The 16,344-nt window shown below is 46.9% G+C and overlaps 1 protein-coding gene across 2 annotated transcripts in view; it reads right to left on the bottom strand.

Moving 5' to 3' along the window:
• Window positions 1-16,344, bottom strand: part of DPYSL5 (dihydropyrimidinase like 5) — a 101,167-nt gene that overhangs the window by 57,490 nt on the left and 27,333 nt on the right. The window contains exon 2 of one of the 2 annotated variants that reach the window (XM_060650625.3): window positions 12,508-12,626. The exons of the other annotated variant lie outside the window; for it this stretch is intronic. The gene's annotated coding sequence lies outside the window, so the exon portion shown is untranslated. The remainder of the gene's footprint in view (window positions 1-12,507; window positions 12,627-16,344) is intronic. 2 annotated transcript variants of the gene reach the window in all.

The raw sequence follows: 16,344 nt of genomic DNA, 5'->3' as shown, positions 1-16,344 counted from the left end.
GCCTGGGTGGCTCACTTGGTTACGTGTCTGACTCTTGGTTTTGGCTCAGGTCATTATCTCACGGTTCTCAAGTTCGAGCCCTGCATCGGCCTGTGCATTGACAGTGCAGAGCCTGAATGGGATTCTCTCTCTCCCTCTGCCCCTCCCCTGCTCTCTCTCTCTCTCTCTCTCTCTTTCTCTCTCTCTAAATAAATAAACTTATAAAAAAATTTTAGGGACGCCTGGGTGGCTCAGTTGGTGAAGCGCTGGACTTTGCTTCAGGTCATGATCTCCTGGTTTGTGGATTTGAGCCCCACGTCGGGCCCTCTGCAGTCAGCAGAGCCGGCTTCAGATTCTCTGTCCCCCTCTCTCTCTGCCTCTCCCCCACTCGCGCTGTCTCGGTCTCTCTCAAAATAATGTTTATTTATTTATTTTGAGAGAGAGAGAGAGTGAGTGAGCAGGGGAGGGAAGGGCAGAGAGAGAGGGAATCCCAAGCAGGCTCCGCACTGTCAGCGCAGAGACCAATGTGGGGCTCGAACTCATGAACCCTGAGATCATGACCTGAGCCGAAACCAAGAGTCAGATGCTCAACTGACTGAGCCACCCAGGCACCCCTGGAACCACTATTTTTAAAAGCTAGAGAACTTTACCATATGCTTAAAGAAGAATTAATGCCAATCTCTTCCAGAAAACAGAAGAGAAGGAAATGTTCCCAACTCATTTTATGAAACCAGTATTCCTCAGATACCAAAGCCAGACAAAGACAGTGCCAAAAAAAAGAAAACTATAGGGTAATATCCCTCATGAATATACATTAAAAAGTTCTTAACAAGGGGCACGTGGGTGGCTCAGTCGGTCGAGCATCAGACTTTGGCCCAGGTCATGATCTTGCAGCACGTGAGTTAGAGCCCTGCATTGGGCTGTCAGTTCTGAGCCTGCTTCAGATCCTCTCTCCCCCTTTCTCTGCCCCACCCCTGCTTACACTCTTGTCTCTCAAAAATTAAAAAAAAAAAAAAAAGTTCTTAACAAAATATTAGCAAGTAGAATTCAGCAACGTGTAAATAGAATTCTACACCATGTAAATGGGATTTATTCCAGGGATGCAATGTTGGCTCAATATTTGAAAATTCAATCAATGTAATCCACCATATTAACAGGCTAAAGAAGAAAAACCACATAATCCTATCATTTGATGCAGAAAAAAACATATGACAAAATTCAACATCCATTCGTGATAAAAACTCTCATAAAAGTAGGAATAAAAGTTAACTTCCTAAATTTAATAAAGAACACCTCTGAAAAACCTATAGCTAACATAAGACTTAATGATTAAAAACTGAATGCTTCGGGTGCCTGAGTGGCTCAGTCGGTTGAGCATCCAGCTCTTGATTTTGGCTCAGGTCATGATCTCACAGTTCCTGGGTTTGGGCCCTACGTTGGGCTCTGTACTGACAAGCTCAGAGCCTGCTTGGGGTTCTCTCTCTCCCCCTTTATCTGCCCCTCCTTGCTCGTGCTCTCTCTCTCAAAAATAAATAAGCATTAAAAAGAAAAAAAAAAAAGGTTGAGTGCTTTCCACCTATAATTGGAAATAAGGCAAGGGTGTCCACTGGAAATAAGGCGAGCATTCCACTATCACTGCTAGTCAATAAAGGGAATTCTAGCCAGCACTATAAACGAATGAAATGAAATAGAAATAGAAATATATTTCATATAGATCAAAAAAGAAAAAAATAAAACGGTCTCTATATGTAGATGACATGATGGTCTATGTAAAAAATACCAAAGAATCTACAAAAAAAAAAAAAAAAAAATCTCCTAGGGGGTGCCTGGGTGGCTCAGTCGGTTGAGCATCTGACTCTTGGTTTCTGCTCAGGTAGTTAGTGATCCTGGGGTTGTGGGATCAAGCCCCACATCAGGCTCCATGCTCAGCACAGAGGTTCTCTTTCTTAAGGTTCTCTTTCTCTCTCCCTTTGCCCCTTTTGCCTGTTCGTGCTTTCTCTCTTAAAAAAAAAAAACAAAAAAAACCACTCCTAGTACAAGTGAGTTCAGCAAGAATGCAAGATAAAAGACCAACATAAGAAGTTAGTTTTTCTATATACTAGCAATGAACACATATACATGATGCAAAAAACTTTAAATGCATAGGCATAAATCTAAGAAAACATATACAGGATTTGTATGCTGATAACCACAAAATGCTGATGAAAGAAATCAAAGATCTAAGTGAGTGGAGAGACATACCACGTTCATGGATTGGAACACCCAACATAGTAATATATCAATTTTCCCCTAATGGATATACATGTTTAATGTAGTTTGTATCTCAGCAAAAATATTTTGTAGATAGAGGCAAGCTTATTGTTAAAGTTTATGTGAAATGACAAAGCTAAAATAATTTTGACAAAGATGAATAAAGTGGGAGGGATCGGTCTACCTGATTTCAAGACTTACTACATTGCTACAGTAATCAAGACTTTGTGATATGAATGGAGGGATAGACACAAAGATCAGTGGAACAGAATAAAGACCCAGAAATATCCCCATGCAAGTATGGTCAACTGATTTCTGACAAAGTTACAAAAAAGCAATTTGATGGAGGTGGGGGGGGGGGAAAGATAGTCTTTTTAACAAATGGTATTGGAGCAATTGGATATCCATAGACAAAAAATAAACCTTGGCTTAAATCTCAAATCTTATAAAAAATCAACTCAAAATGGAACATACACTGAGTGGCCACGTTTGACCACTAACCATTCTCTTCCTCTTGGAACTCCCTTCCATTAGCATTAAATGTGGCCATGCAGTGGAGGGGAATAGGGACCACAAGGAGATCTTGACCAGTTTTGGAGATGAACAAGTCTTTGATAAATGGTGGTTGAAGGCAAGTTTGTGGGAATTTGTCAATTCTTTGTGAATAAAAGAAGCCATAAAATGGGCTGAGGAATATGGCTGAGGTAAGGTACCAATTTAGGACAGAGAAGACCCAAGATTTTTCAAGCAGCTAGGAAAGAGTCAAAGGAAAGACTGAAGTTCTAGGAGAATAAGAGATTATTTGTGATGTAAGGTCTTACAGCATGGGAAGAATGACAGCCATCATCAATGGAAGCCAGGTCCCTGTCAACTTACATAGTTTATTTTATTTGATCCTTCCAACAAATCTGTGAGGAAGCTATTATCATGCCCATCCACAGAAGAGGAAACAGACTCAAGAAAGGCTAAGTTCAAGGCTCATAGGAAGAAGATATGTGAAGATGCAGAAGAGGTAAGAATATACAGCTGTTCTCTCTGTACATCTGGAGGCAGGAGCTCCTGGGAGCATCGAGGAGCAAGAGGCTGTGAGCAGAGTGGGGGATGTATGGGGGAGCCACTGTGGGGCTGGAGGTGTGAAGGGGGAGGTACACAGGGGAAGGGGTCAGTGCTCAGACAGCTGTGGTCACGGTGAGCAAATCAGAATTCCGTCCAGGGAGCCCACTTTGGTTGGATCTACAACTCTCCTGACCCTTAGGTATCTGAACAGAAATGATTTTCATTTAGGCCTAGAAAATATAGGACAAAGTTTGGCCAGGGGGACGGAGACCTCGCCATTGCAGGGTCTCCCCAAGGCTCAGATGAAGCCCACCTTTCTACTTGGTAAACTTCTCATTCCTCGGGACCCAATTCAATTGTCCCCCTTTCTGAGAAGGCTTCCTGACTCCCTGCCCCTTCATAGACTTCATGGCCCTGGAGTCTATCTGCATCTGTGAACTGAGGTCCTCCAAGTCAACAGTATAATCAATGATCATTGTTTCTGTTCCCTCCTCATCCCCAGCCTCCTGTATACGATACTCAAAACCAGTGAACAAATGAATGAATGGCCTTGCTGCACTTGTTGCACCCCCAACATGATCAGGTGGTTTAAAGCAGTGAATGGTAGGCTGTTCCATATTTGTTTCCTGGGATATCTGGCAACTTTACGTTCAGGATAATGCTCAGCTTTCGTCACTTTTCCAATACAGCAAAAACCTGTGGACAGAGCCGAGGCACCAACAGATGTCCTCTTCTTCTTGCCATTTCATTTGCCTGCCACCAGATAAGCTGTGGGGAGGCTGTGTCCCAGGATGAAAAGGCTTTAGAACCTGTTGAAGGAATACCTCTTGAAAGGAGGTAAGTCAGCTATCTGGAGATCTTAGCCTGCTCTCCTAGATACACTTGATTAAGCAGTTTGTTTTTGTCAAGATGACCAGTCTGGAGTGCCTGGAATCTCAACACCAAGAAAGTTTACTGTGCCTATTCACAGCGTCAACCACCAGGCTCTCCTGCTGTTAGGAGGGGCTGGCCCTTTGGGGGGCTGCTGCTGGGGCGGTGCTGGGGAACAACACAGGTGTTGGGAGTGGACCGCAACAGCTGTTTCCCAGGAACATCTGCTCCCCACCAGGTATCATTCCAAGCTCTGGGGAGAAGGGGCCCCTCTCCTAGTGAGGAAGGTACTGGGCAGAGAGGCGGCAGTGAGATGGGAAAATGGGACTGGAGAGATGGGAAAATGGGACCGTCACGGCCACAAGCTTATTGCCTGAAGCTGGGAGGAAGCTGAACATTATTTCAGATCTTTTGTCCTAAAACCTGAAAACTGGAGTTTTAATTTAATATGCAACTAGGAAATGAGTTTGTTCTCAGGTGATGGACATAAGCACTCTGGCCAAAAGAAACCCGGAGAGCCTAAGAGATGCAATCTCCCTCTCTCTCATTACAAAGTCAAGGCCAAGTGTGACCACGAAAGAAGAGATGCACCTTCTCAGTTTGCACTAGAAGAGGGAAGTGATGGTGGTGGTAGGGGCAGCCGAAAGAAGACACCCCCCGCCCCAGCCCTCTGTACAAATATATAATCCTCACCTTTTAAAGCTACTTTAAAGAGGAAAAGTAGGAATATTTATGCTGGCAAATTGTTTATGTCAGTGTTGTAAATGAGAATATTGACTTGCTTATTAATCTAGAACACATACTTCAGAGTATACACCTGGAGGGTCGGGACTTTGAAGGGCGATGCGATAATAAATTACTGGGGATTCTTGTCCTAGCTTTGATGCTGCTGTCAAAAGCCAAGGGTATCTTCTTCAAGAGAAACGAGAGCAATAGCTCTTGGTAAGCTAACACCCCGCGTCTGGCATTTTCCATGCATTCAACCACGGGGCAACCCTGAGAAGTGGGAACGAGGCAGGAACATTAGCCCCATCATAAGAGGAGGAAACACAAGTTTTGGAAATTAAAGGCCACACCACTCCAGGAGAAGGATCGGGTTCACAGTCAGGTCTCTCTGAGTTTAAAGAAAGGTCATTAGAGTTAGCTCTGAATGGAAGAGTTACAGGTGATTCTTATGTTATTTATAGTTTTCTGTACTTTCAAACTATATACAATAAACTTAGGTTACCTTTCATAACCTGAGAAGTTATGTTGAGAAGCTTTTTTGTTTTTTTAAAGCTAAAAAGAAGCCAGAGGCATCCAATGTGACCCTTCGTTCAGGTGGAGGGCTCAGTTCCTCCCGATGCCTCCTTTATGGGAGGAGTGGGTAGAGCTACTATCGACTGTAACACTCAATCCTTTCTCTAGAACCCTTGGGTTGGGTCCCCGACCCAACCTGTCTTTTCGTCTTCCTTGTAGAAATCCATGAAGGTTAATCCAGCTCTGAAGGGACTGGATTCCCAGGATACCTGTAGAGGGAACTCATTCTCAGAACGTAGAGGACCCTGTTAATAATGTTAACAATTAGTGCACACCTCCTGTACACTGGGCCCTCACCAACCCTGTTGCTTACAATGCTCTGACGTAGATACCATTATTGCCCCATTACTGCCACAGAGATGGCTGAGGTTTAGAAAGTTAAAGAAACGTCCTCAAGATCACATAGCTAGCTTGTAACAAAGCAGGGATTGAAAGCCAGACACTTGTCTAGAGCTGTTGTGGACCGAAAGTTTGTGTCCTTCCAAAATTCATACGCTAAAGCCCTAACCTCCAGTGTGGCTACGCTTGGAGATGAGCCCCTAAGCAAAATTTTAAGGCTAAAGGAGGTCATAAGGTGCCGTCCTGATCCCACAAGGTTAGTAGAAGAGACACCAGAGGGCTGAGTCCCCAACCCACCACCCCCATGTGCTTTGCATAAGTGCTGAAAAAAGGCCCTGTAAGAAAGGAGCTGTCCACCAGCGAGGAAGAGAGTTCTCACCAGAAACCTACCACACTGACACCCTCATCTTAGACTTCCAGCCTCAGAACTGTGAGAAAATATATTTCATTGTATAAGCCCTGCAGTCTGTGGTATTTTGTTGTGGCAGCCTGAGCAGACTAACACAAGAGCCGACATCCCTGGCCATGCGCCATATGCCAACATGGAGGCCGTGCGACCCAGAGCCTGGATCTCAAGCCGCCTGGTGGAGCCACTTCGGTGGATGCTCTGAGCTCCTTCCCCCACCCTCTGGCAGACTTTCGGCTTCAGACTAGGGACTGCTGTCATCAGAACTGCCTGCGGGCCTTCAGCCTTTTGGGGCGACTGAGGCCTCAGAACACCCTAGGGCTGTGCTGTCGTGTTTGGATAATATCATAGCACGGTTCCTCAGTATACTCACTCCCTGTCCGTGATGCTTTCGGAGACTGTCTTTTTAAAATGAACATTTGTGTGCACTAAAATACTCTAATTGGGGCACCTAGGTGGCTCAGTTGGTTAAGGTCTGACTCTTGGTTTCGGCTCAGGCCAGGATCTCACGGTTCCATGAGTTCGAGCCCCATGTTGGGCTCCACACTGACGGTGCAGAGCCTGCTTAGGATTCTCTCTCTGCCTCTCTCTTTCTCTCTCAAAATAAATAAACTTTAAAAAAATACTCTAATTTCATTCTCTCTAGTGGGTGACAGAGACACAAATTGTGTTACCGAGCAACTAAAGTGTAAAGGATATACTTCTTGTCTAAAAACCTGAAAACAAAGTTAACACATATTGGTTTAGGGGCACCTGGGTGGCTCAGTCAGTCATTTAAACGTCTGACTTCGGCTCAGGTCATGATCTTGAAGTTCATGGGTTCGAGTCAAGCGTCGGGCTCTGTGCTGCCAGCTCAGAGCCTGGAGCCTGCTTTGGATTCTGTGTCTCCCTCTCTCTCTGCCCCTCGCCCGCTCACGCTCTGTCTCTCTCTGTCTCAAAAATAAATAAAAACATTAAAAAAAAATTTTAAAAATCAATACCTGCTAATTTTTTTTTAATGTTTATTTATTTTTGAGAGAAAGAGAGACAGAGCGTGAGCGGGCGAGGGGCAGAGAGAGAGGGAGACTCAGAATCCGAAGCAGGCTCCAGGCCCTGAGCTGGCAGCACAGAGCCCGACGCGGGGCTCGAACTCACGGATCGTGAGATCATGACCCGAGCTGAAGTCGGATGCTCAACCGACTGAGCCACCCAGGCTCCCCCACAGGTATTGATTTAAACTGGGTGTCTCTGACCCATGTACCAGAGACCAGAGCTGTGAGTGAGTGAGCCGGCTGTGTGATGATTGATGGTGAGACTGTCTTGCTACACCAGTATCCTCCCCCCCAATTTTAGATTTCCAAATTGTCTATGTGGCCAAGATGCCTCATCCCACCTAGTCTCCCTCACCATTGACGGTTGACACTCATTATGCTTCTCACCTCCCCCAGTAACCTCATTAGCGCCACCTTCCCACAGATTTCCCTGCTAGTCTTTGCTAAACTAAACGGAAGAAAAGATGTTCTGGTGTCTTTTTCTGCAGCAAGCCTTCTGTCTGTGTACAGACGAGTTGGTGAACATAATGGGGTAAGGGGGTGGGTGAGTGGGGAATATACCTTGGCTCCCTTAGGAGAGTCCCTCAGAAGGGAAAAGCTTTGAGCACAATTGTGCCACGGGCTATGGCGGTCTTTCCCTCTGTTCTGGCGGGGGGCAGTATATTCAGAAAACATTCTTATCCATGGCCATGGTCAGTATCAGATTTACTTACTTGTGATGCTTCAAATCACTCATTTATTCCAAACACAGTAACTGCGTAGACAGAGCCCATGTCTGGCCCACTGGCTTGCCATATAGGCTGTGGACTGAATGTTTGTATCACCCCCAAAATTCATATGTTGAAGTCCCAATCCCAAACATGATAGTATCTGGAGCTGGGGCCTGTGGGAGGGAATTAGGTCATGAGGTTGGGGCCCTCATCAGAAGAGACAGGAGATCTCTCTCTCTCCCCCACCCCTCTCTCTCTCCATCTCCTGCCTGGGACCCTACCCCGTGCGAGGACACAGAGAGAAAGGTAGTCATCCGCAAGCCGGGAGGAGAGTCCTCACCAGGAAACAAATTGGCCAGCACCTTGATCTTGGACTTCTTAGTCTTCAGAACCGTGGGGAATAATTTGTTGTTGTTTAAGCCAGTCTGTGGTATTTTTATTATAGCGGCCTAAGCTAAGATACTACATTAGAAATGAACATTATCATCAAATCATCATTAAATGACAACTGTGCCTTAAAATAGATGTCACCTCCTTTAAGGACTTCTGGCGGTATTCCACATTCCCATTTGTCTAACCAACAACTCTGATCACCCAGCTATGTTGTCTATGCAAATGAAAGAATTCAAACCACATGGCTGTCCTCCCAGGCAGAAATGGAAAAATGCCAGATAGTCAAACGGTATTAGAAGGAATAAATCAGAACTATGGAATTCTAGTGCTGCATAGATTCATCAAGTCTACCCTGACTTTCCCTTCAGTCCCCGGACTTCACCAACGGTGACCTTGAATAGAAGGGAAGCAGTCCAGCACCAACAGGGGGGCCAGTAAACTGCAAATGTGGAGATCTGAGGAATTCTACAACATATCTGGGGAAGCAACGATGCCTTCCACGGCAAGATGGTGGATATCTTTGATATGCCAAGATTCATCCAACTGTATGCAGCTTGTATTCCCCAATTTCCTAATTCCGTGGCATGGATTCCTCATGCTCCTGAGCCAGTGCTGGGGCAGAGACAAGGTGATGTGCAAGCTGGGGAAACAGCCCTGTCTAACCTGGGTGTGCAGTCTTTCCTGAGAAAGCCTCTTTATGTTTAAAACAGTGACAATAATTGCTATTTGCTATCTAATAACTGTCTTGTTGGATAAAGGAAAATTTCCTGCACTGCCCACCCTTCTGCCCCGCTTAGTGCTGTAAGCTGTTCCAGGGCAGAACTGCACAGCGGGGGGATCCTGCCGGGTGGACAGTCAAGGTTATGGCAGCTGCTGCTTCTCGCTCATGAAATGCACACAAGCCCATGCTCCTAAAAGGCGCACAGGGTTAGCCCTGCCAAGGAAATGCCAACCCCAACACTGTGTCTTGAAATTGCCTGTGTCTGTCATCACCTTTTCCAGCTCCCCTGTGCCTGCAGGGAGGTGCGAGACAAGGAGAGTCTGCAAGGTCTGTCCTGCACAGCTGCCTCCTGCAGCAGCTCAGCTGGAGGATGCCAGGGGACTCTGGGGCTCGACAAAGACACATGGGGCCAGAAGGGTGCCAAGGGGATCCTTCTTGCATAAAGACCCTAAAACTAACTTGTTAAAGTGGTGCCTGGGTGGCTCAGTCCGTGAAGTGTCCAACTCTTAATTTTGGCTCAGGTCATGTTCTCTTAGCTTTTTTTTTTTTTTTTAAGTTTATTTATTCATGTTGAGAGAGGGACAGAGAGAGAGGGGGACAGAGAGAGAGTCCCAAGCAGGTTTTGCGCTGTCAGCACAGAGCCCGACGCGGGGCTCGATCTCACAAACCTCGAGATCATGACCTGAGTCGACATCAACAGCCGGACGCTTAACCAACTAAGCCATCCAGGTGCCCCATATGTATTTTCTTTTTAATAGGCCTTGGTTTAAGACTCACATGTCCTCTTTTGGTCAAATCCAAAGAAGAATGTGTGATTTTACAGATGCTCAGTCACTGTGATATGAAGGGACGTGCAAAGCAAGAGCTACACATCCACCTTGTGACATGAAGGACCTACTAAGCCAACCCTAATGGTAAATGGAGTGCTAACTGGAGGGGAAGGAGGAGCCAGTTCTGGTCACTGGGGCTACACTGAATGATGTGGCTTTTCCTTTGCTCCAAGCAGGTAACATTTGCCAAAGGATCAAAAGGCAACACGTGGCAGTGGTTAGAAGACAAAAAAAAAAAATACACAGCTACTTTTCTTCTTCTGATCAGCATACAGGAAAGAGAAACAGAGCAGGGGGAAAGCCGACCCTAAAGGGGGGTTGGGGACAGGTGTGCGGGGGCGGGGCATTGCCCTTATAGCATTCTGGGATGGTACTGGAAGGGGATTCTCTTTGAGATGATAAATGAGAACAAATGAAAGATTCAACAGAACACAAAACCACAAAGGGAAGTTTAAGGTGAGTGGGAAACAGCCAAGGCTGTAAGTTAAATACATTTAAGTGTTTAGTAAACTGCCTTTCTAAATAATACAGCACTAAATAATCCTTAACTAATATGAAAGCCGTATAATTTTATCATTCTTAATTGGCTTTATGGACTCTTGAGTAGATTTAAAATAGTAGTTCTAACATACATGTCAGGTATAAAGAAAAGTGACAAACACCTGTGAATTCACCATTGTCACTACTGTTGAAGTCCCCACACCTCTTTCGTCCTACCCACCCCCACCCTCAGACATAACCACTTCCCCAGTTAATCTGTATGGACTAATGATAAATAACAATTAGGTGACAAGGAATAATAAAAAAGACAAGATCACAGCTGTTCCCACCCCATGACCTCCTCTCCCCAACATCTCAGGATCACACTTCACCTGCCTTATGACGACTGACTTCTTCATCACTTAGTACCGTGCTTTCTAAGGTAAGCAGGAATCTGGAACCTATTCCACGCTAATAATGAGGATGTGAGTGCGTTTTAACATCTAAATGCCCACTGACCATTCCACTAGCATGTTCCACAGGCACATGCACTCAACCTTTCCAAAACCAGCTGCATCATTCCCAATGGCCCACCCAGAAATCTGAGACTCTTCCTGAATTCCTCTCCCAACTAGGCCACTGTCAGCATCAAGGGCTGGTCTGAGTGGTGGGCCTGGTTTGGGTCACCTAGGAGTTTCGTTCAAAATGTCTTGAGGGATTCTGGAGGCGGAACCCAGCCACGGGGAAGGAGAACTGGGTAAAAGGAAGGTAAAAGGGGGATCTGGGGCTTAGGCATCTCCAGGGACTAGGGGGGGACCTGGAGGCAGGGAGAAGGGCCAGTCAGGCTGAAGGGTAGCACACAGAGGGCAGAGGCTGGACAGGCTGTGGCCGATGTTATGCCCACCCCGAGTCACGCTGGACCCTTCAACCGGTAGCCGTCAGCCATAAGAGTCCAGCACCCGGGCCACACTGGGAGGGCAGGCAGGCAAAGAGGACCCATCTGTCCATAAGATGGGTGAGAGTGTGGTGAACAAAGGCTTCTTCTTAAGAAGGGTTAAAAACAAACACACAAGCAAACAAACAAAGACAAGGGAGCTGCTATAGCGAAGCCCAAGAGGTGGGCCTGGCTTCTGGGGAAGGTGTAACGCGGACCCACTTGGGGGGAGTCCTTAGGCTAAGATCCAGCAAGAAGTCTTAATCCCGTGGCTTCATCCGACCTGGCCTGGCACAACGTGGCCACGCGCATTAGGGCAGAGAGGGCAAAAGTGAAATTCCAAAGGATTAGCCCAAGAGGGTGGTAAGCAATGGAGCCGCAGACCGCCTGTTCCAGGTTAGCTGTGCGAGAAACCGGGCAGTTGTGGGAAGGGGAAGCTGAGTGCTTGCGAGCGGGCGTGGCGCCGCGACAGAACAGGCCGGCCGTGTGGCACCAGGTGCACGCGGCCCATGCCCTTGCTCCTTTCAAGTGCTCGCCTGCTCACTGAGGTCAGGGGGCTTTCGTTTGAGGCTGGGGGAGACCGAGTACCAGCAAATACCGGTAAATATGAGTCAATCCCCACCTGTGAGCCCAGCTAGCTGCTCCAGGGCCCCGGAAGAAAGTCAGGGAGGTGTAAACACGCTGGAGACAAGGGTCCCAACCTCCGGACTGAGGCTTCAGCCAGAAAACACCAGGCTCTTGTGACTGCTAGTCACCATCACCAGCATAGCCCTTCCCCAGGCGGGCCTTCTGGCAGATTCCTCAGCCCTGCTGTGCTTTCCAGGCTCTCACCAGCTGTCTCCAGGCCCCAGAAATAATTCCATCAGCTCTCTTGGAAGGAGACCAGCTGCAGCTCAAGGGCCCCCAGAGTGGCTGCTTCCTAGAACGCCAGCCAAAGGACGGAGAGGCCAGCGGCCACTGCCAGAAAGGGGGGTGGGGAACGACTCTTCTCTGTCTGAGACCCCCATTCTCAGGTGGGGGGTGTAAAAGCAGGAGAAAAGAATGCGTTTTCCTAACTAAAAGTATCCCAGGGGCACCTGGCTGACTCAGTCAGTGGAGCACGCAACTCTTGGTCTCAGGGTTGTGAGTTCGAGCCCCACACTGGGTGTAGAGATTACTTAGAAATAAAATCTTAAAACATAAAATCAAATCAAAGAAAAGTTGGGGCACCTGAGTGGCTCAGTGGGTTAAGCATCCAACTCTTGATCTCAGCTCAGCTCTTGATCTCAGGGTCGCCAGTTCACGCCCACCTTGGGCTCCACGCTGGGTATGAAGCCTACTTCAAAAAACTAAAATAAAAAAAAAATAATAGTAAAATAAAATAAAATAAAAAGTGTCCCAAACCTGGGCTACCTGATAAACTCTAGATTTGGGATAGATACTAAGTGAAAATACACAAAAATTCTACCTTTTCTTATTTATTTATTTATCCCTTTTAAACTAAAACTTGATATGAACTAACTACCGCCATATATAACATCTCCCCAACAACAATTGAAGGAAAAAGCAAGAGACAAAATAGTAAATACAGTGTAAGTTCCTCAAGAACTTTCAAAACCAGGCAAAAGTGAGCTACAGTGTTTAGGCATAAAGTTGAAGAAAGAAGAGAAACCAAAGAAAGGATTATTATAAAAGTCAGGGTGGGTGGTTATCTCTGGAGGGTAGGGAGGGGCTGTGTTTGGGCAGAGGCACCTGGTGGGGAAAGCTTCTGGAGAGCTGCAAATGTTCTTGTCTTTCAGTTGAAAAGGGTGGGAGTTACACAGGTGTTTGCTTTAAATGACTCTTTAAATTAGACATTTTCTGCGCTCTTCTGTATGTATCTCATAAAACTCTTAAAAATTAAAAAAAAAAAAAAAGAACTCCATGTCAATATACGGAATGATATGCAATGTGTTACTACAATTATGTAAAAATATCACACACACGAAACAGACCAGGTGAGGGGTGCCTGGGTGACTCAGTCAGTTAAGTGTCTGACTTTGGCTCAGGTCATGATCTCGCGGTTTGTGAGTTCAAGCCCCGCGTCAGGCTCTGTGCTGACAGCTCAGAGCCTGGAGCCTGCTTCAGGTTCTGTGTCTCCCTCTCTCTCTCTCTGCCCCTCCCCCATTCACACTCTGTCTCTCTCTCTCTCAAAAATAAACATTAAAAAAATAATTAAAAAAAACAGACAAGGGGAGAATAAATAACGAGGTTTGTGTTTATGAGATTATAGGTGATCTTACTCCTCTAATTTTTCAAACTTCCTATACAATATTATATAGATTTTATAATGAAAAATAATAATGGTAACTTAAAACTACATAAATTGTTTTATACTGTTAGGAAAAAAATTGAAATAAGGTGCAAAAAATGTTTCCTTTTCTTTTCAGGAAATCTTGCCATCATCCTGCCACCTCCAGGGAAATTTCCTAAAAGGACTGGGCTTTAGGACAAACCAATCTCCTTCCTTACTTTGACTCCAATAGATTTTAGAACGACACAGACTTTTTTTCTCTGTGATGTGAGACTCCTTCAAAGAGGTACCTCACATTTCATCTTGTGCCGCAGATGTGTTTCCAGCTCTCTCCCCCAAATGAAGTGCTTTCACCTGCCATTGACTTTTCACCAATAACGCTTCCGCCCAGGCAATGACATCTTCCTTCCTGCGCCTGTGGCTGCCAGCTGCCTTCTTATGGACCTGATTCACCTCCATCACTAATGTGAAGAGGTACTTTTACCTTAACCCAGAATCCCTGGAGCCTGAAGAGCAAATCTCCCCAGTGCTTGTAGCAATAGATGGCTAATGGAGCCCAACCTTGGGGAGATGGGCAGAAGGCGGGGAACCACTGTGAGCTCCATCATCTCCCATGGGGAGGCAAATTCTCATGGGTGATGCCCCCAGGCTTGTGTGGGAAGCACCATGCCTGCCTGGAATGGCAGGCTGGGCAGGCAGTCCTAAGAGGCTTGAAGGCAGGCCTGGGGTGAATATAATCAGCTTCCTTCAACTGGGGCAGTGAGGCCACTAGCCTGTGTCTGCATTTCAGTGGCCTGTTTTACAGCAGCCAACAGGAGCAAATGGGGAAGCAAAGGGCGCGAGGGGGCAGGAAGAGGAAATGGAGGGGGGGATGGGTAGAGCAGTGCCAGGAGCCCTGAACTTGCCTTTTCGCTTCTAGCCACGTGACTAACTGTTCCACACCCGTCTTCTCAGCTGTAAAGTGGATGTCAGCACCATCAGCCCATCGTTACCACTGAGCTCTTTGTGTGTCAGGCTCCCACATAATTTCATAGAAATCTTACAACCGCCTGTGAGGTGGTTAGGCATTATTATCCCCATTTTATAGCTGGGGAGACTGTGGGTTGGAATTCATCCGTACTAGACTGCAGCTCCTTGAGAGCAGAGCCCAGGCATCACTTTATCCTTCTAAGGGCTCGGCATGCAGAGGTGCTCATTAAATGCTAGCTGAAGGAAGCGAGGGTTGGCAGAGAGAGCGGGGTAGAAGCAGTCTCTGTGCACAAAGGGTTAGCCACAGTAAGGAGCTGTTAGCAACAGGAAGGAAGGCTTCTCCAAAGAAGAGTTCCATGCTGGTTGTGAGGGCGTTTGGTACAAAGCTTAGGGCAGAGCAACAAAGCTGGCGTTGGCCGGGCTGAAAAAAAGACAGGAGGCAGAATAAGCAGGTATGGGCTCAGCACAGCCAGCAGACGAACTGCCTTGGGGCCAAGAGGCCAGACTGGGCTGAGCAAGCAGCTTGGGGAGCCAGGGTATGAGGTCAAGGAGCACAGAGCAAGAGGCCCAGCCTTCTGAATGAGACCCGTGTGGCCCAGGATGACTTGGAGCACGGAGAGCAGGATCCTGAGTCTGGCCAGGGGATGAGCACGTGGTTTGGGGGCTGATCTCCCCGCTTGTCTGCCTGGCACAGGTTGAGTGGAGGCCGAGAGAACGGGGACTATGGTAATCCGGGCATGAGGATATGGTGGGCTGAACTGGTGGTGCCTATGGAATAGAAAAGGGGCAGGGCCGAGAAAGGACTGAATGCTGGTGGGTTCTCCGGAGGAAAGGGAGAACAGACTGGGGAAGACAGTAAGAATGGAAGCACGGGTGAACAGAGCAGAGCAGAGAGCTGGTGTGGACAGATGGAGACCAGCTGTCGGGGCATGCCTGTGCTTTATGGACGCCCAGGAACGAAAGCCGATTTCAGCTTCCCTCTCTAGGAACCCTTTAGATCAGTCAGAAGATGGCAACTGACCCAATCAAGGTAAGGAGATGGCAGGAGCAGGAACTAACACCTACTAAATGCTACTCAGTGTGCTAAGGCTCTTAACACATGACATTTAATGGAAACAACCTCACAATTGCTCTTGGAGATGAGGGGCTGTCTCCACTTGACAGCCAGTGACTGGAGGTAATGACTAGTCAAGGTCACACAGCTTCATGGAAAGGAAAAGGAGTAGAGGTAATTCTAAACACCAAATAATACAAGGATCAAAAGGTCTGACTGTGCTAATGGGCTAACCTTCTGATTTATTCTTGTGTTGAACACTTAGGAGACACTTGAGACAAAACACTCAGGCATTGCCAGTTCTACCTACTAAATCTGCTCCTTATCCATCCTCTCTCTCTTTTTTAAGTTTATTTATTTATTTTGAGAGCGAGAGTGTGAGCGAGAGAGGGGCAGACAGAGGATCCCAAGCAAGGCTCCGCAACGTCAGCAGGGCCTGACGTGGGGCTCGAGCCTGCGAGCTCATGACCTGAGCAGAAATCAAGTCAGCCGCTTAACCGACTGAGCCACCCAGGCGCCCCACTTACGTTTTCTTTTTTCTCCGAACCAACTGCCTCGGTTCGGGCCCTATCATCTACCTGCATTAAGATGATATCACTATGATCTGGATACTTCTAACTGGTCTCCCGGCCTCCACCCTGTCAGCATACTGAGCTTGTAAGTTGCCAATAGGATCACAGAGACACTCGTAGCACCTACGCGGTACTATACTAAGTGCCAGATACTGCACTGACCCCCGACGAGCTCCCAA

This window comes from Panthera onca, chromosome A3, assembly GCF_046562875.1.
Source record: "Panthera onca isolate mPanOnc1 chromosome A3, mPanOnc1 haplotype 2, whole genome shotgun sequence".
In the NCBI taxonomy this organism is placed as follows: domain Eukaryota; kingdom Metazoa; phylum Chordata; class Mammalia; order Carnivora; family Felidae; genus Panthera; species Panthera onca.
Note: the sequence above shows the minus strand (reverse complement) of the source record. Positions and strands in the feature narration are given on the sequence as shown.